The following is a 20,546-nucleotide window of genomic DNA, read 5'->3' on the forward strand; positions in this document are numbered from 1 at the left end:
GGGGGCAGCATGGCTCTTGGACAACAACATGGCCCCAGGTGGTGGCCCAGATCCAAGGTATTATCATGGCCTTTGGTGGTGTCAGGAGGCCCAGACATCAACCCAGACCCTGGCTGCTTTGTAGGGTCTTGGACCTAAGCATGGCCCTATGCTGCAGCCCAGGCTTGGACCTCACTACGGCTCTACTATGGCTCTGGGTAGCAGAAAAGGCCTTCTAGATTGGTATGACCCTGGTAGCAATGGAACCCTCAAACACCAACATGGACTCAACCATCTGACCAGACCCCTGGTCATCCACATGGTCATAAGTGGTTGCTGAAGTGATAGACATCAAAACAGACCCTGGCTGCTATCCAAGTGGGAGCTCAAACCACTCAGATCAACATGGCCCTGGTGACAACATGGCCCTCAGACTCCAAAATGGCCACATGTGGTAGCCCTGAGCATCCCCATGACCTTGGTGGCAACATGGGTCATGGACATCAACACAGTCCCTGTTGCTAGAACTCCTTCATGATGCATCTTTCAAGCCATAAGTCAGAAAAACCCCAATGGACATGAGTTTGAATCCCAGCATCTATAAACAAAGCTGGTAAGTGGTATTTCTGCAGTCCTTGTACTGGGGATGTGGCAACAGAATGAGCCCATGAGCTCACTGGCCAGCTAGTTCAATTGAACTAGTGAGTTCTGGGTTCATTGAGAGACCCTGTCTCAAAAGTTAAGGTGGAGAGTGATAGAAAAAATACCTGCTACCATCAACCTCTGGCCTTTACACTCATGTACACACGTGTGCATTACATCCACATGTACACACACACTCCATGTGCACACCATATATATATGTGTGTGTATTTATACAAATATACATGTATAGAAATATTTATCAAAATATATATGTATATATCTATACATGTGTACATATATATTCATACACACATATATGTGTAAGCTTCTACGAGCTGTGCCTGCTTCAATGTGGCAGCCATCAGGGCTAGGAGTGATTTTATTTCCCATTGATGGTTGATTCTGTTTCCTTGATGTCTGCCATAGTAACTTGAACTGTGTATTTTCACAGCATTTAAGGAAAGGGATCTAGGAAATTCAGTGATGTCCACTCAGCAAACAAAAGCCACTTCTAAGCATCTTCCAGGCTGCGTCTCCTCCCATTCTCCTTAGAGATGGTCTCCTGCAGAGCTAACTCAGGCTTCAAGTCCAGACTGCTAGCATCCTGCTGTAACAATTAGAGAAACTGTCCTTCAACACCAGCTTTATTTTATCCTGTGATTGCTAGGGAGAACTGCACATAGCATCCGGGAGTCAGCCATCATGTTTCTTGTCATCATTGTCATTTTCTACTTCATTCATGTGCAACAGCACTCAATACCGGGGAAACAGTTGTACATAAAAGGCTGAGCCCTGCACTCCAGGTATATCAGAGCGAGGCAGAAACTGGGTTGGGTAGTTTGAAGGACATGGACAAAACAGTGTAGCTGGATGCCAGGAAGGTTTGAATTACAGTGGGCAAAGGTTCAACTTAAGACCTTAAACATCTATAAATAGGTACATTTCAAATAAGTGCCCCCGTGAATTCTGTCTGAGCTCTCCTGCCTTTCAGCAGGAGGTGGTATAAATTCCTGGGATTAATTTGCACACACATATTTGGGATTCTATAGTTTGTTCTCAGAACCTTGTTTCCATTTGGGCGATTCTTACTCAGAGGACAACAGGAGCAGCTATCTTTGCTTGAGACGTTAATTTGGATAGAATAGTTAGCGCTTAGTTTTTCCGTGGGCAAGATGAGATCTGCTCAAAGACTTTACATACCATTCACTCAACTCTTGTAAGTGGTATTTCTGATGAAGAAGACAAGACTCAGAAAGACAAGGAACATCTCTCCCCAAATCCAATAGCTGGAAAGCAACAGAGAGCTAAAATTCCAGGAAGGCAGGGTGAGGTACGGGCTGGGGGTGGTGGTAAGTAGTAAAGAAAAGACTTGAAAGAATTGTCTCTGTAGCTTCAGGCCATCCCTACCATATGGAAAAATAAATATGACCAAGCCGAAGATGACAATACTTTCAGTTATCATCAAGGAGAGGAGTCGGACTCTGTTACTTAAACTGACAAGTTCAAAACTCATTCTGATTTCTTGACATTTAGAGATGTGTGTGGGAGACTACCTTATAAGGTTCCTGCAAACTGGCGACTTAAAGGCTAAGACTAAGTGTATGCATAAAGACATGAGATGCAAACCCAGCCAGAGGCAGAGTGTCGATAAACCACGGGCACTTCCAACCGCTAGTTCCAGTCACAGACTGCAGGTGGCAGTGCAGGCCACTGGTTGTGGCCTTTGGCCTCAGGGAGGAAGTTTCAGAGGACCAGCGGGCAAGAGAGGAATCCTGTTTCCAAAGACTTTCATTCCTGTGTCTGAGTCACTTCGGCAGGTGGATCTTGGAACTGTTTCCTTTGACCTCTTTCTCCCTTCTGGTGTTTTATTTCCCCTTAACTATTCGTCTTCCGCATTCTCAAAGTCTGAAAGGGGGCACTTGGGACTGAATTAGATGTCTTGTGAATTTTCCTCACACTTCCAATCAGACATCGAAGGATCGACTAAGGATTGCGAAATTGCTGTCTGGTCATTCGATATGTCCATCAATCAATCTAGATGATATCTCTCAGGAATGTCTTCTTCACGCACCTGGTGATTCAATCCACTTACATCACTTCTGGAAACGTTCAGTACTCCCCAAATGGTGGCAGGATGAAGTCTAAGAGTGTAATGTGCCTCTGGCCTCCTTTCTGCATTCTACAAACCACAACAGGATCCAGCTGTCTCTGACCACCACGAGCCCATACTGTTCATGCCCACGATCACCTAGAGTGTGGCTTCCTCCTCACCAAAATGTTCTCCCCTCTAGCTGCCCATCAACAGATAACACATAGTGAAAAACTTGTATATATAGAAAATGGAATGCTATTCATCTTTAAAGAAACATACAATCACAGAATTTTCAGGAAAAAGGATGTACTTAAAATATGTATCATTAAGCAAGGTTACATGATCTTTGAAAAAAAACCTCCATGATCTTCTTTATATAAAGAACCTATCCCATAATGTAAATGTGTATATGTAAACAAATATATATGTGGGTATAATATAACAAAAGAACAGGGACAGCTAAATACTAGGGGACATGGGAGGACAATGCAGGTGATGGACAGCGAGTTATGAAAGAGGGTATAAAACTTATGGTTTTTATAGTTCTAGCTCTATTATGATTTGTGGGGGTTGGCTGGTGATGGGTAAGTGCATAAAAATATTTTTAACAGTGAAGGTGTAAACGCCAATGTGAAGTTCTGCTGAATGACTTTTCAATTGGTACACAATTTAATTGAGATGTATAGACTCTGCTTCTAATTACTTTCAGTCATGATGTTTTTATATTTGCAAGTTATTTATAATAAAGTTTATATCTTAAAAAGAGCCAAGGGACTGGAGAGATAGTTCCATGGTTAAGAGCATTGACTGCTCTTCTAAAGGACCGTGGTTCAATTCCCAGCATCCACGTGGCAGCTCACAGTTGTCTGTAAGACCTGTTCTAGGGGATCCAATGCCCTCATACAGAAATATCTGCAGGCAAAACACCTGTGTACATAAAATAAAAATAAATTACATTTGATTTCCAGGCACATGAGGAACTAAGGCTTCCTGCCTGGTCTGTGGTTTCAAAGGGTATTCCCAGGGTGTTAGAGAACAGTCAGTGTATTGGAAATGTACGTCTTTCAGACCAATCACAAACTATGGAAATAGTCATGGACAAAGGTTTGGTAGTGACAGTAGTCATATTAAGAAACCTGTCCAGGTGGTACATACAAATGTCTGAGAACTGCTGTTGTATAATGTAGGTTGACTATTTATCCCAGTGGTGGCAGTAGAGAAATTGGGGCCTTTTGCATGCTAGGCAAGGGTTCAGTCAGGGAGCTATATCCCCGTGAGATGCAAACCCAGCTGAGATCACATTTCATATTTGTTTGTTTGTTGGACCCACACCCGCCGTGGTGTGTGTGGCGGTCAGAGGAGAATGTGCGGAAGCTGGTTCTCCACTTGCAGCACTCAGGTTCCAGGAATTGGACACAGGTCACCAGGCTTGATGGCAAATGCCTGCGCCCAGTCAGTCATCTTCTTGGTTCTCCTTTTTGAAAAATAGATGGAAACAGGGTATACGTTTCCCAGTTTTCCAGGCCAGCTAGAACTCGTTCTGTAGCCCAGGCTAGCTCTGATCCTGTACTTCTGATGTCCTGGGGTTACAGTCCTTCATTTCCAGGCCTGGTATGAGGTTCTTGTGTCACAGAATGTCACATGGCTTTGCATAAGCCCCTCCTTCCTCTTGCACTCTGATTCTCTCCTCTTTCTACACATATTTGGCTTACAAAGAAGAGGCCCATTTCCACTGGGGGGGAAGACTCAAGTTTGGTCTCCCAACCAACACCAATTTATAACAAAATAACATGAAAAAGCATTCCACCTGTGTCTTACAATCCTTAGAACACACCAGAGGCACAGTTATCATGACAGCTTTCCAAATAATGGAATGAACATAGACTAAAATATTAAACTTCCCTGTTCTCTGTACATTAAGCTTAGTGTTTCAACACACTGTACTTAGGAGATCAGCAGGATATGACTTTCAATATGCAGACAGGAAGGGACGATCATAGCCCTACAAAGGATGGTCACAGAGATACAAGACCAAGCGGGCATTGTAACACAGGTCTATCCCAGCAGTAGTTGTACTCTGGGTTCTCACGGGCCCTCCTTTTGAATTTTCCCCATAACCAGAGATGCCTAGAATAAGGAAATCTGGGGTCCTCACAAGTGTGTGGCTAGCTCATCACACGCTACATTTACTTCTCATAATTTACTGCTCTTTCGGGGGCTATACACGGACAGGGCTTTCTTTTTCCTTCTGAGGAATTGAAAATGGGCAGGAGGAGGAGGAGTTCCACACACGCTGCCTTGGAGACACAGTTGCCTGACACTTAACAATCTCCAGGATTCATATGTTTTTGTAAGCCTGTGGCCTGAATTCTCAGGCTGTTATGATCTCAGCAAAAGTATTCCAAAGCCAGTGTTGAAGGCTTCTTCCTTCACATGGCTCTACTGGGGAGGTGGAATTTGTGGGAGTTGTGCCAGCCTTTATGATATTGGGTGGGTGCCCCTTAATGAGAGAGTGAGGCCCCAACATCTTCCCCTGTCTTTCTTTGCTACCTGTCTCAGGAGATGAGTGGCTATATCCTATCATGTAGTCTCAGCATGGCATGCAGTTTATCATAGGCACAACGGACTGGGGCCACCCCACCATGATTAAAATATGAGGCAAATAATCCCACTTCGTTCCCTCTATATTTGCTTTAGACATCAGATACAGTGCTGAAAGCTGACTGATGTCCTTGCTTTGAATAGTGCATAAATATTGGTAGTGGCTTGAATGAAAATGGCCCCCAAAGGGACTGGCAATATTAGGAGATGTGGGCTTGATGGAGAAAGTATGTCACTGTGTGGGCAGGCTTTAAGGTCTCTTTACCTCAAGCTTCCTTTAGTGTGACAGTCAGTTGACTTCCTGCTACCTTCTGGTCAAGATGTAGCTAGCACCATGTCTGCCTGCATGCACAACTCTCGCTGTCATGATGATAATGGACTCAATCTCTGAAACTGTGAGACACCTCCATTAAATGTTTTCTTTGTAAGAGTTGCCGTGGACATGGTGTCTCTCCACAGCGATAGAAAGCCCTGAGACAATATTACTAAAAACTGCACTCGGTGGCACTGGGGTCTGGGGCACACAACAGTGACTTCAACAGACATAGCTCCTGCTATCCTGTTGACCAAATGACGACTCAGCTGACTCACTATCAAGAAGAACCATATTAAAATATCATATGGTAAAATATAAATAGTAAATATATGATGATACACACACACATGCGCACACGTGTGTGTGTGTGTGTGTGTGTGTGTGTGTGTGAAGGAGTAGAGTTTAAGTATTTTTAGGCATCATCTATGAGCTATAGTTTATTGTGTGGCTCTGGATATATGTGTTTTTCTTTAAGAATAATGTCCAAAAGACACACTGTGTCGCACATGCCCCTTCCTTTTCACCTCCACCTTGGACCCTGCAGCAGCCTCGATGTTGATGTCTAAGAAGAACCAGATTGCCATCTATGAACTCCTTTTTAAGGAAGAAGTAGTGGTTGTCAGGAAAGATGTCCATATGCTCAAACGCTCTAAGCTGGTGTCAAGAAGGTGCCCCACCTTCATGTAACAAAGGCCGTGCCAGCACTGAAGTCCAAGGCTGTGTGAAGGAGCAGCTTGCCTGTAGACATTTCTGTAGGCACCTTACAAACGAGGGCATCCAGTATCTCCAGAGTTGCCTCCACCTACTTCTGAAGATCATGTCGCAACCCTGCTCTATAGCTGTCCTGGAAATGGCAGGCCTCAGCTCAAAGTTCACTGTGTGAGTGCCTGACAAGATTCACGAGAGAGGAGGCAGACAGAGACACACATCTATATAAGGAATGCTGCAACCTCTGGTGCTGACAAGAGAACTGAGCCTGTGGGTGCCTCAGCAACTGAATTCCAGTTTACTGATGGCTTTGGTCATAGTTGTGGTCAGTCACCTCAGCGAAGTTGAAGATTGTGTTGCACTGAATAAACTTTAAAGAAAAAAATGTTCTGTGTACCTATATAACTCTGTTAAATGTTATTTCTAGTTGTGATGGCAAGCATCTGTGATTCTGTCATGTAAGAGCCTGAGGCAGAAGGACTAGCCTAGGCAGCATAGGAAGTTAGAGGCTAGCCTGGACAGTACAATAGCAGAGGCATTATTTCAAAAACAAATGTTCTCACTAATATTGTAAAGAAGACCCTGCATGAGCCTCAACGTTTAGCCAATATGATCATAAGTCTTTTGGTTGTCTAGGATGTTCCCATGTAGTCGGGTCACATTGATGCTATAATTATTGTAGGTCCAAGCACCTAGGAATTGGGTTCCAGTTAATTCACAGTTATCCTGTTTAAATTGCAGGCCTGTAACCCACCCCAAGTAGTTGATCAGAGATCACTGGGACTCAGGTGGTTAGGACACTATCTTCTAAAACAGAGGGCCTCATTAATAAAGACAGGTATAGAAGGATGTGACCACACTACTGGATGGGAAAGCACTGGCCCAGTTCTTCTCCCCTGCCTGATGTTACCTGTATGGATTAAACTGAAAGACACAAGGCATGTTAAAGCCACCAGAATTCTCTGTGTTGCTGGAGTCCAGCTCCAGCTGAGGGCAGGGTCTGAAGATGGGTGTTTGCAAGAGCGGCAATGGGAGGAATCAGACATAGGACACTTCTTAGATTCATATTAGGAGAGCAGGACAGAGAAGAAGCACATCCCCTGTAGAGATGCAGTCCACGCAGGAGATATAAGGAGTAGGCGAGGGAAGGGAGTGAACCAGGCCATGGTGGTCACGAGGATCTTGCAGTCTGACTGACTAGCAGCCAGAGTGCCTTTAATTTATACAGAATTTGGTAGGCAGAGATACATTCCTGTTGTTCTAAAACATAGATCATATCATTTTTGGTTTTGGACACATGCTTAACACTTTCTCTTATTCATCTTTTAGTCATCATTAATAAACTATGACAGAACAGATTTATCATATCTAATCATTTCCCCAAAGTTTTGACATCATTGATAAAGGTATCTTTTATAACCATTTTTTACTCATCAACCCCATAACCAATTTTTAAGATTCTAGAGGCATACAACAACCTGTTCTCAGGCTGGTAGCTTTTGTGGGTACAAGGACACTAGACCAAAACAATCTTCAAGCCATCCTTGGCATACTGCCATGTCCCAAGCAGTGTTTTATTAACTCTTAATGCCCAAGAAATATCCTCAGGCAAAAGCTGTTGCAGTTACTGCTCAAATTCTGACATAATACATGTTCATATTTTGTATATTTATGAATACTTTTCATCATCTTTCTACACAATTCTTTGACCATCGGTACACATCTCTGTGTAGGGCAGAGGTGACTTCAGCTAATCGAACTTTGTTGCTGTATATGCCTCGTAATCGTCTTGAGTGTATGGTGGGAAGAGGCTCGCAATTTGAACTGTAGCCAACTCCTTGAGCCCAGCGAATCTTGTTGACCTTTTTGAGTTTGCTTTGCTTTGAATATCATGTTCCTGTGGAAGTACAGGGACACATGCTTCAAGAGTCTCATAGCCTGATAAAGACACCTCTGGCTTCTTTATGTGTGTCACAACCTCCAAAGTACAAGGAAGACCTGCAAATAGATAAGGATATCTCCCTAAAAGCAGTAGGGGTGCTATCTATGTTCAGGACTTTCCTGGGGAAGCTTAGAAGCAGTACTCCTGAGAGAAGCATTAAATGATTCATAAAAAAATTTCCATCAATCCAGTATCCCTAAGTTGTACAAATATTAAAAGTCTCCCAAGTGTGCAACAGATGGAAATGAAAACCAAAGCTGGCATGGCAGCCATCATGGGCTCAGCTTTGCTGGATCTTTGTCAAACAGCTATGCTGGCCTCATGACTTTTGTCATTCGCATCAAACATGACTGTGCCACTGCTGGCTGCAGTGCTGGGCCACAATTGCTCTCAGTGAGGAGACAGCGCAAGCTGCCCAAATCCTGGCCTGGGTTCTAGAAGGCTAAGCTGTCAACACACTGCAAACATCTCTCACCTGTACCCTACTGTTTTTTTGGGGGGGGTTGTTAGTTTTCATTTTGGTTTTGGTTTTGCTGGTTTGGTTTTGCCAAAGGTAACCTGAAAACAGTTGAGCCGAAAGTAAAAGGGGAGAATGGTTCCTCAATTCCCGCCATTTCTTTTCACTTTTTATTTTTTTTTTATTTCAAACAACCAATTTCTTCATCCTCTTCTCTGCAAACCATGGACATTCCTCCCAAACACAGCCTCAAGTATCTATGAAACTTCTGTGACAACCTTCACTTCCGTGGATTCCCTAAAAAGCTTCCCCAAAATATCAACATAGAACTATCTATCTCTTGATCATATTTTTTCCATGCTTCTTACACCTGATGCTGAGAATTGAACTCCTTTTCTTTTGTGTCTTTATCACTGTAGCTTTCTCCAAAGTGTTTCCTCGTCTGACCAGAGGTGTCTAGGGTCCCTTTCCTGTCCCTACTCAGTTCCCATTTTGAAGAGTCCTTGTCACGGCTCCAGAGATTTGGACCTGACTGGGGGCAGTGAGGGAATGAGGAAAACAACCCAACATGTCAGACTGATACACAAAAAAGTTTTGGTTGAGTGGACTGGGCTCTCAGCTGTAGAAGCTCAAGTCAACAACACACACTCACTCAGGTTTTCTCCACAATGTACAACAAATAGTGTTTGAAAGCTGTGACCAAAAAAAAAAATAGTAATGCAAGCAATATAGTAAACTGTGGGAAGCCAGAGAAGTTCTGAGTGAGTGACTGTGTACTGCTTGTCCTGTGTGAATGTGTGGTTTTGGTACGTGCATGGCAATGTCGAGGAGCCACAGCCTAAGACCCAGAGGAAGGCAAAGCCCCTCCATTACCAGCTGTGTGTGGATGTGGACAGTGCATATTTATTCTTGTATTGCTGTTTATGAAGTAGCTCTTTACAAAGCAAAAGATGATGGTGCTTAAAAAGAAAGTCTTTTCCTCAGGTTAGCACATCAGAAGCCATTTCCATTCATTTCTCTAATCAAGGGAGAATTAAGTATGAATGCCTGTGATCTTGGAAACGGATTAAATGTTTTCAGGTATAGAAATGCTACCTGCCCGAAGAGCAAGCCTAGGGATCAGTTCAGTTTTCTAAATCATCCTTAAGACATGGAAGATGTACATTAAGCCCAGGAAGTGTCACTATGTCAGTACTATTGAGAAAATAGTTATTTGGAAAGATACATAAACTTAGGAGAAACTTTATGCCTACAGGTGTGTGTCATCCTAGGAAACTGGACCCTTGCATCAGTTAAATTTGTTCTTTGACAAGTTCAAACTTGTCATATGTACTGCATTCTCATCACTCGAAACAAACACCCATGTCTCTCATCTCCCTCTTTTCTCTTGCTTCTTGCCTGGAGGTCCCTTCTGAGTGTTCATGCTAGTGTGTGTGTGTGTGTGTGTGTGTGTGTGTGCGCGCGCGTGCGTGAGAGAGAGAGACAGACAGAGAGAGAGAGAGAGAGAGAGAGAGAGAGAAAGAGAATAACTGACTATCTATAATCTCATGGATATAAAGCTATCCAATGAAACCTAGTAGGCTCACTAATGGATGCACATCTGAAGATAATGACTCCTCCTCCCCTAGAGCCCTTAATAATATTTCACCAGGGAGGAGTAGTCCCTATAAGGCCCTCTCCCAACTGTGGCTAGCTATTGGGCCCAGTGCACACAAGGAAATGTTTGTAATGACTACATCCTTCCCAGAAGACTGCATTTTATCTCCTTTCTCTGTATTTTCTCACTTTTATCGTCTTTCTACTTCTTCATCTGTGATAGTCCTTGAGCAATGGAGGACGAGGTATAAATATCCTGACTAGGACTGATCACACAGTCCCCACCACATACTCCTTTTAACATCTTACACAGCCAAGTCTTTCTTCATTTGCTGTGCTGCTGTTTGTTTTAAAGAGGTGCTTCTCTGGCTAATGCTGAGGGTGGCTTTGTCTATCAGCATGGACATACATGTGTAGAAGGCAGCATGACAGTATGCTGATTTACTTCAATGGTGGTGGCAATTCCCTGTGCCACCATAGCCATTGGTTTTTATTTTTTAGTGGGTTTCTGTTACCAGGGTTGAAATGCACCTGGGGAGGGAACTCAGAACTAATCAGAGAGTGTTTGGTTGCCGCTGTGACCATCATGCCCCTATTTCAGCTTTAGGCTCATCTTACCTAGCGTGTTGATTTTGTACTTCATAGGTTTCACAGCTGGGTAAGATCACTGATGGAACTGTCTTTCTATTGTTTAATGTCCTAGTACGGGGCACAAATGAAAGGGCAGGCAAGTTCTCTTTTTATGTAATGAATCTGTTTTAGGTAGTGGTGATAATTATAAAATTGTTAATATAACGTTCACTGCATTATGTATTTTAAAACAGTATATTCTATGGTATACAAATTATATCTCCATAAAACTACTTTATTAAGTTCCATGATGATATTTAATGTTGAATTAAAAACAGGTAAAAATGAGAATTCAAAATCACATAGAAATTCAAAACAAAGGAGGGGTAGAAGGGTAAGAAAAGACATAAACCATGGTGACAATTTTACATGAAAACTTGACTAAACTGAGCAATGCTTAGATGGCAGGTGAAGTACATACTCTGGGTGTGATTGCATGTGCGTTGAACAGAATGGGGAAAATCTGCTGTTACTGTGGACCACTCAAAAGTCTGGAATCGTGAAGACAATTAAAAAAGGCAGAAGAAACTTCAGTCAGAGAAGCAGGTAGGCTAACAACAGGCTGTCACCTCTCCTGCCCCTCCAAATACAATCCTCCTGTTTCACCCTCACCTTTGCAACAGACCATCTGCTACAGTCTCCATCCGCACCCTACAAGGATCTCCATCGGGTCCCTTAGATCTTCTGCTCCTAGCCACTCCCATTGCTATATCTCAGCTCTCATCTCCAGCAGTCACTCCCTGGGAACTCACAGGCTACTCCTGCCGGGGAATCAGGTAGACTAACGGATTGATCTTTAGCTCTCCCTCCATTCTTCTGAGTCCACGACCGTGTGGCAACTTCCCCACACCCTAATCTCCTGCTGGAGCCAACAGATCTTCCCTTCCCCACAACTCTTTCCCTACTAACTGTTTTGGCTTCCCCCACAACTCCAGTAGGCACTCCCTGCGAACACACAGGCCACTCCAGACAGGAAGCAGGTAGGGTCACTACAGATCTCCACCTCTCCTTCAGATCCTCAAAAACCCCTAGTCTTGTCCCTAGCTCTGTAACAGACCACCTGTGGAGGCCCCCTTCCTCTTTGACCCTATCTCTACTGGATCTCACAGTTCTTTCCCCTCCAAACTTCCCTCCCTCCACTCGTAGCTTGATTCCAGCCCCCAACCTCAGAAGGCACTTCTGGGAACCCAGTCAGCAAACCAGGAGGCTAGCAAGTCTTCATCTCTCCCTCCCTTACCCCAAGTTTAATCTGTAGCTCTGTAGCAGTCCACCTGCTCTGGCTTCTCCTCACTCTGTGCTCCAATTCCCAAGGGAACAAGCAGATCCTGGTAGAACACTCTGTTTTTCTCCCTCCTGTGTACCTCCTCCCCAGCTCTCTATTCCAGCACAACCCTGTTCCTAAGAGTCAGTTCCCAATACCCAGAAATACATTTCACTTAAAGTCCTCAGTGGCTGCACCTATCAGGATCCCAGAAGAGTTTCCTACAGGCAACACATAGCTACCACACTCTCCTAGGAAAAGAGAGGAAACAGAAACCAAGGATCCAAACACCCACCCAACAAAGACCAGATATGAGCACCTAGTATGATAATCATTCTAATTGCAGATGGTTCAGAAACACAATCAATAGCAACCAGGATAATTTGTCTCCACTAGAACTCAGAAATCCTACTACCACAAAAGGCCCCGAATATTCAGCATAATTGAAGCACAAATAAAAGACCTTAAAACAGCTTTTATGCATATGATAGAGATCTATAAAAAGGGAGGTGAATAAGTTCCTTAAAAATCTATGAAAACACAAATAAACACTGGAAGGAAATGAATAAAAACCATTCAAGATACGAAAGTGGAAACAGAATTAACAATAACAATAGTAATAAAAACTGAGGGAAATTTGGAAATGGAAAATTTAGGAGCTTTAACAGGAACCAGAGGCAAGCTTAACCAACAGAATACAAGAGATGGAAGAGAGAATCTCAGTTGTTAAAAATGCAATAGAAGGAATGGATACAACAGCCAAAATAAAAATATAAAATATAAAATAATTTCTGGCACAAAACATCCAGGAAATCTGGGACACTATGAAAACATCAAATGTAAGGTTAATAGGAATAGAGGAAGGAGAAGAAACACAGGTCAAAAGCACAGGAAATATTTTCAACAAAATCATAGAAGAAAATTTCCCCAACTTAAAGAAAGCGATGCTTATCAGGGTACAGAAATCATATAGAACACCAAATAGACTAGACAGGGAAAGGAAGTTCACTTGCCACATAATATGAAAACACTAACCACACAGAACAAAGAAAGAATATTAAAAGCAGCAAGGAAAAAAAAGTAACAAACAAAGGAAGACCAATTAGAATTACTTCTGACATCTCAATGGGGACTCTAAAACTCAAAAGAGCCCAGATAGATGAGCTTCAGACTTTAGGAGACCACAGATGCCAGGCCAGACTATTATACCCAGAAAATTTTCAATTACCATGGGTGGAGAAAAGAAAACACTCCATGATAAAATGAAATCTAAACAATATCTGCCTATAAATTCAGCCCAACCAAAGGTGCTGGACAGTTAACTCCAACATAAAGAGGTTAACCACATCCAAGAAAATCCAGGAAATAAATAATTCAAAACCAGTAAATCAGTAAAGTCAAAAGAAAGAAGACATATACACTACTACCACCACTACCATCAAGAAAGTAACAGGAATTAGCAATAAGTGGCCTTTGATATCTCTCACAATGAATGGTCATAATTCCCAAAGAAAAAGACACAAACTAACAAAATGTATACAAACCAGAATCCATCCTTTTGTTACATCATTGTGAAATACCAGCATCAAAGATAGACATCACATCATTGTAAAGGGTTGGCAAAAGATATTACAAGCAAATATACCTAAAAAGCAAGCTGGTGTAGCCATAATATCTGACATAATAGACTTTGATTGGAAACCAATCAGAAGAAATAGGGAAGGACACTAGATACTCATCAAAGGAAAAAAATTCAAGATGATTCCTAGCATCTCCTCCCCTAAAACAAAGGCACTCAAGTTTGTAAAACAAACAAACAAACAAACAAAAAAACACTTCAAAATATTAAATTACATCAATATAGTAGGAGACTTCGATACCCAACTCTCAACAACAGACAGGTCATCCAGACAAAAAACTAAGCAGAGAAATGTCATAGCTAACTAAAGTTATAAGCCAAATGAACCAACAGATATTTTCAGAACATTTTACCCCCCAATAAATGTGTGTGTGTGTGTGTGTGTGTGTGTGTGTGTGTGTGTGTGTGTGCGTATCTTCTTCTCAACACCTTCTGGAACTTTCTCCAAAACTGACCACAGACTTGGTCACAAACCAAGTCTCAACAGATACAAGAAAACTGAAATAACATACTATATCCTAACTGACCATGAAATAACACACTATATCCTATCTGACCACCCTGAATTAAAGCTAGTTATCACCAGCAACAGAAACAACAGAAAGCTTACAAACTCACAGAAACTGAACAACTCTACTGAATGAAAAATGAAGCGAAACAGAGATTAATAAAGAAACTGAATACTTTCTAGACTTGGATGAAAATAAATACACAACATTCTTAGCATAGAATTCTACCAGACTTTCAAAGAATAGTTAATGTCAATAGTATTCAAATTATTCCATAAAAGAGAAACAGAAGGGACCTTGCTCAATTCATTTTATGAGGTCACAAGTACCCTGATACACAAACCACATAAAGACGCAACAAAGAGAATTACAGACTAATTTTCCTTATGTACATTGATATAAAAATACTCAGTAAAATATTTGCAAACCAAATCCAGGAACACATCAATAAGATCATCCATCATGATCAAGTAAACTTCATCCCAAAGATGCAAGGACAGTTCAATATGCAAAAAAATCAATAAATGTAATCTACCATATGAACAGACTGAAAGACAAAACCACATGGTCATCTCATTAGATGCAGAAAAAGCCTGTGACAAAATTAGATATCAAGAAAACAAATATCCCAATCAAAAAGTCGGGTACAGATCTAACCAAAGAATTGTCAACAAAGGGAACTCAAATGGCTGAGAAACACTTACAGAAATGTTCAAAGTCCTTAAAGATCACAGAAATGCAAATCAAAACTACTTTGAGATTTGTCTACACCTGTCAGAATGACTAAGATCAACAGAACAAGTGACAGTTCATTGCGGTGAGTAAAGGAACACTTAAACATTGCTGGTGGGAGTGTGAACTTTTATAGCCACTGTGGAAATCAATGTGGTGGTTCCTCAGGAAGATGGAAATCTTTCTACCTCAAGATCCAGCTATACCACTCTTGCACACATACCCAAAATGTTCTTGAACCTACCAGAGACCCTTGTTCAACCGTGCTCATTGTTCCTCTATTTATGTGCTTGTCCCCACTCCTATTGCTGTTCTTCACAAACAAGAGCAGAAAGCTCAGTATAAAAGCCTTCTACCTAACATGAACGAGTTCATACTCACACACCAGAAAATAGTTCCCAGACACCAAAAACATCTCCCCGATGTTTGAGGCTCTAGCATGGAGGCCTCTGGCTGTGATCTATTCTTCTTTATAAATCTGTCTTAATCTTATTCTTGTGAGTCACCGCCTGTGTGGGGGTCCTCTTTCCCTCTCAGCCTGTTGGACATCAGTCAACAAGGGGAAAGAGGTAAAAGGGGCGACTGAAAGCTTTGTGCATGGCCCATGAACATGAACAGAGACAGGTCTATAAGAGACACGCTTCGGCGAAATCAGCTCCACTTTATTCCAGAGTATAAGAAACATACAGTATTGGACACACTCCTGTTTAAGGCTTTCTATATGGCAGTAGGTTCCAGCACAAGTTTTCTTAGCAGGGATCTGTGCCAAGGGTCAAGCCAAACTATGAATCAGGCATCTGGTTAAGAGACACTTCTTAGATAAGATCAGTCCTCCAGGCCCAGTGACATTCTTCAGATAACAGCAAGTAGGGGCAAGAAGTTCTGCTGGAGGAAGGGACAAGCATATTGCCAAGCTATTGAGGTAAGCTGCCAGGCCATGGGGAGGCTGTGACGTCTACCACCAGTAAAATCTCCAAACTCACTTGCAAAATGATCACCAAACCACAAGGGAGCAATGCATATGCGATCTTGGTGAAAGGAGACAAACTGTAAAAGCCATTTGTAACAGTTCCAAGTAATAAGGAAGCCAATCTGAACAGTGGATAGACTTGTCTTTCTTGTAGCAGGTCTCAACGCTGTGGGTTGTGTTTATGGCTGGTTCTAATGCTCACTCAGGATCTAGTTTTTCTCCATATAGAGACGTCAGTCATTGGAGTGTTTCACTTTTGGGTAAATTGAAACATTCATGAGTACTTCAGCCCTTGCTGTTTCTGCAGGGTACTATTTCAGTTTTCTCAAACTGCTTTTCTCATACTGTTTATAGACTATTGCATTGTTATGTTGAGTGGGAACAAAAATGTAATTGCTTTATGGTAAATCAATCCTTTAATGTGGCTGCAAGTAATTGCCTTTACCAAACTGAAAAGTTTTATGCTGCTCTTAGCCATCTCATTCCTAATTTCTGTAGATATATTTATCCACATGAAAGTGAGAAGGACGCCAGTAATGTAGTTGGGGTCTGCACTTCAGTCCTGTACAAGCAGTTCTGACTGTTTTATTATGGAGATAAGTGTCTGTAAGGAGAGGTGACTTAACAAATCAAAGCAGCTCATTAGACTTGCAGTTTCCGTTTTGCATATGTAAAGGTTGAACGGCACTTGGGCTGATTTCCATAGTTACTAATGGGAAAGCCATCCTTTGACAATCTTAATGGCAAATCAGCTGTGGTATGTTTCTCTTGGACTGGGTTGGAAAAATTATCAAGGGCTCCAAATAAGCTTGGCTACAAAGTCAGGTGTTTGCTGGCCATATAGTCAGGACTTTCATAAAGTGAATCAGGGTGTCACTCCTCAAGTTTTGAATCTGTTTAAATGGTATTGAGTTTTACTTGAAAGCTTATGCATTGAGGAGACTGTAAATGTCTTAGATCAACTGCCCCCACATGGGACTCTAAGGCAGGACACATTATACAGGAGATTGATGGATTCATGGACCCCAAGGGGAACCTGTGAACAAACAGGGAAGCCAGCCAAAGTTTTATAGAGAACTGCTTCAGTTCATCCTACTGGAAAATACTGGAGTTGTGTGTTTGCCAGTGCTGACCCAATGGAAGGGACATGCAGGGTTTAAACTTCCGAATCATTAGTCATCATTACTTTGGAGAAAAGAAATTCCAGGAGTCCAACATTTCAGTCTGTGGCAAAAAGAGCTGAACATCCTGGCTCTGGATAGTGAAAGCTTTCCAAAGCTCTGGGTTCCCAGAAACAGAATTATCAGGACCCACAGTCACCTTTCTGGCTGGAGAGCTGCTATCATGTATCATTATAAGCATTGTGTTGTCTGTTACTCAAAGTTACATGCTTGATCATAGGCCACACCCCAGAAGGCCACCACCACCACCACTTCTAAGACCTGTATAGCTTCAGGCACTTCTAATAGTAAGGTTCTCATTAAGCACAGACCTTCCTGTCCTGTCTATGCCAAGAATTCCTCTAGGAAAATTACCAGGCATTTCCCAGAAGAATCAGCTGACTTCTTTTCTTCTGCGGGGCTCTTTCAATTGAAGCCTCCCCATGCATCTGTCTCCCCGCACCCCACCCCTTCTTCATTGTGTTTGTACTTGCAGTCTCTGATGACTCTACGTGATGGGCTGTGGTTGACTTTCCTTCTGAGTTGTGCTGGCATTTTTTTATTCCAAGCCAGACTACAAACAAGAGCAATACCAAGGACTACTTTCCCTCAGTGGATTAGGAAAGTGATAATGGTATTTTTCTGCTGCCTTCTCAAAATGAACTGAGTTTGAGTTTACTCCCACATTCCCACCATGTATAGTTACTTGACTCTGGCCTAGGTATTAATGAATGGAGATGTTGGATTGCTGTGGCAGGGCAGGAGCGGGCATGAATTGAATATGAATCATCTGTTTATATACTTATGTGAACCTTTGGCACAAGCTCGGGGCCAATCTCTGCCACAACCATTTTCTGATGTTTTTCCAAGTGGAAGGGACACAGAGTTCACAGAGGCAACTCAGTGCCTAGGATCATCTGGTTTCCCTGCACAGACATTCAGTTTTTATTGAGGCCACATAGACACCCCAAAGCTCCTTTCTACAAAGAAGAGTAACATATTGCCAAAGAGTGCAGAACTTTACCTTAAATCCAAGGGGTCTGCACATTCCTTATTAGGGTTCATAATATTTCAATATAGCATTTTGACCTCTTCAAGTTGTGTACAATTCATTGGATCTGTTTGAATTAGGACTGTATACAATGGCTTCTTTCTTCTAGGCTCCATTCAATCAGAGCTATTGTTTCCACTTCTTTTAACTACTATATAACATTACCACAAAATTGGTGGGATTAAACTGTAACCTTATTATTGTTTTTATCTCTCAGTTCTGGAGACTACACACCTCAAATCAGAAAAAGTGGTTCCCATAGGAAGGTCAGAGGGATGTGCTGTTTCTAGCTTTGTAGGGGTAATCTGCTATGCCAGCTTGTTTTATGTGTCAATTTGACATAATCTAGAGTCGTCAGAGAGGAAGGATCATCAGTTGAGGAAATACCTCCATGAGATCCCTCTGTAAGGCATTATCTCAATTAGTGGTCAATGGGGGAGGACCCAGGTCTTCCTAGGTGGTGCCATCTTGGGCTGGTGTTCCTGGGTTCTGTAAGAAAGCAGACTAAGCAAGCCTTTGAAATTAAGCCAGTAAACAGACAGCACCTCTCAGTAACCTCTGCTCAGCTCCATCAGTTCCTGTGTCCAGGATCCTGCCCTGTTTGAGTTCCTGTCCCGACTTCCTTCAATGATGAAGAGCAATATGGAAGTATAAGCTGAATAAACCCTTTCCTCCCCAAGCTGCTTTGGTCACGGTGTTTCACCACAGCATTAGAAACGCTAACTAAGACACTTGCCATCTTTGACATTAGTTAGCTTGTGAATACATCACTCTCCATATTTTCTTCTACCTTGTGTGTAACTTCACCTTTGATTATCATGGCATGTGCTTGTAGATTTAGAGTGGACTGTCCTGAGTCCAGAATGATCTCTTTCAAGATCCTCAACTTAGTCTCACCTAACCAGTTCCCCTTTCCAAGTTGTGCCACCTGCACTGGTGCTGATATTTAGAGCATATGCATATATTTCCACTCTATTGAGGATGTACTCCTGATTAATTTAAGCGTGTTTCCAAATGTAGGTTGTGTTCATAAAAGTACACAGCACAAGGTAGTGTAATTTGTGTTTTTTTAAAAAAGATTTATTTATTATGTATACAGTATTCTGACTGCCTATGTTCCTACATGCCAGAAGAGGGCACCAGGTCTCATTACAGATGGTTGTGAGCCACCATATGGTTTCTGGGAACTGAATTCAGGACCTCTGGAAGAGCAGCCAATGCTCTTTACCTCTGAGCTATCTTTCCAGCACCTGTAACTTGTCTTTTACTCTTAAAATACTTCAGTATGTCTTTGCCCATGAACTTTGAATCTATTATATTTTCATAGAATTTACCTTCTCTTCCATGATACATGGATTTTAGGAAGACAAAAGGGTTCCTTTTCAGGTTTTAAGAGTTGGTATTGCCAATGTATCAGACCTGTGTACTGTGTCTTCTGAATAGGGAAAACAGTTATATCTCTATAGGTTAAATTATGGTATGGCAACAAATAGCTAAAATAATCCTGGGGTGAGATGGTATGACATATTGTTAGATTCTCAGCTACTCGAAATGAACTTCATTGCACTAAATCAATACGAGGACTTCTATTGATTTCCTCCTTGAAATAGATCACACCTAAATAATAAATGCAACTGGAGTCATTACCTGCTCAGCTTAGGATAATTCATTTTCATTTTCATGGCCAATCCAAAATTAATCATCCCTGGCCAGATTTGAGAGTTAAGTACAAACAAATGGGGAATCACAACGCTTGTATCTATGAAGGGTTTTTGTGAAGTCACCAGTTTCATTAATGCCTTCATAGGAATTGTAATTCACGTGTATTACCTTAGCAGTTTAGGAGACACCAGACTTTCCACCTTGGCTGTTCTGCATTGATTTGTTTTGTTTGAGGCAAGGTAACATTGTGTCATCTCAGTTGGTCTCAGATGTATAGGCCTCAACCCCTCAGGTGTGGTGACCCCACATGGGTGCCACTCTGCCCAGCCTGAAGAGACTCATCTTTACATTAATAGTTGTCATGTTAAAATCTTGAAGGCACAACCTTCTAGGACCAAGAATACATTTAATAATTGCTGATCCATCAACTGGACAACCCATGTGACAATGGGTTTTTGATCTACTGCACAGGTACCATTGTCAAAGTTCCATTTGTCATTTAGCCCTTGTAAGACTCCATTCTGAGCAATAAAGTAAAAAATCACTGAAAATCAATCTGCAAAAGGCAGTGAACATGGTTAACTGGCCTTCCCCTC

At 42.0% G+C, this 20,546-nt stretch overlaps 1 pseudogene; it reads left to right on the forward strand.

Moving 5' to 3' along the window:
- Positions 1-6,185: 6,185 nt before the first annotated feature.
- Positions 6,186-6,689, forward strand: LOC101843980 (annotated as a pseudogene).
- The last annotated feature ends 13,857 nt before the right edge of the window (positions 6,690-20,546 follow it).

Source organism: Mesocricetus auratus, unplaced genomic scaffold, assembly GCF_017639785.1.
Source record: "Mesocricetus auratus isolate SY011 unplaced genomic scaffold, BCM_Maur_2.0 Super-Scaffold_4256, whole genome shotgun sequence".
Classification (NCBI taxonomy): Eukaryota; Metazoa; Chordata; class Mammalia; order Rodentia; family Cricetidae; genus Mesocricetus; species Mesocricetus auratus.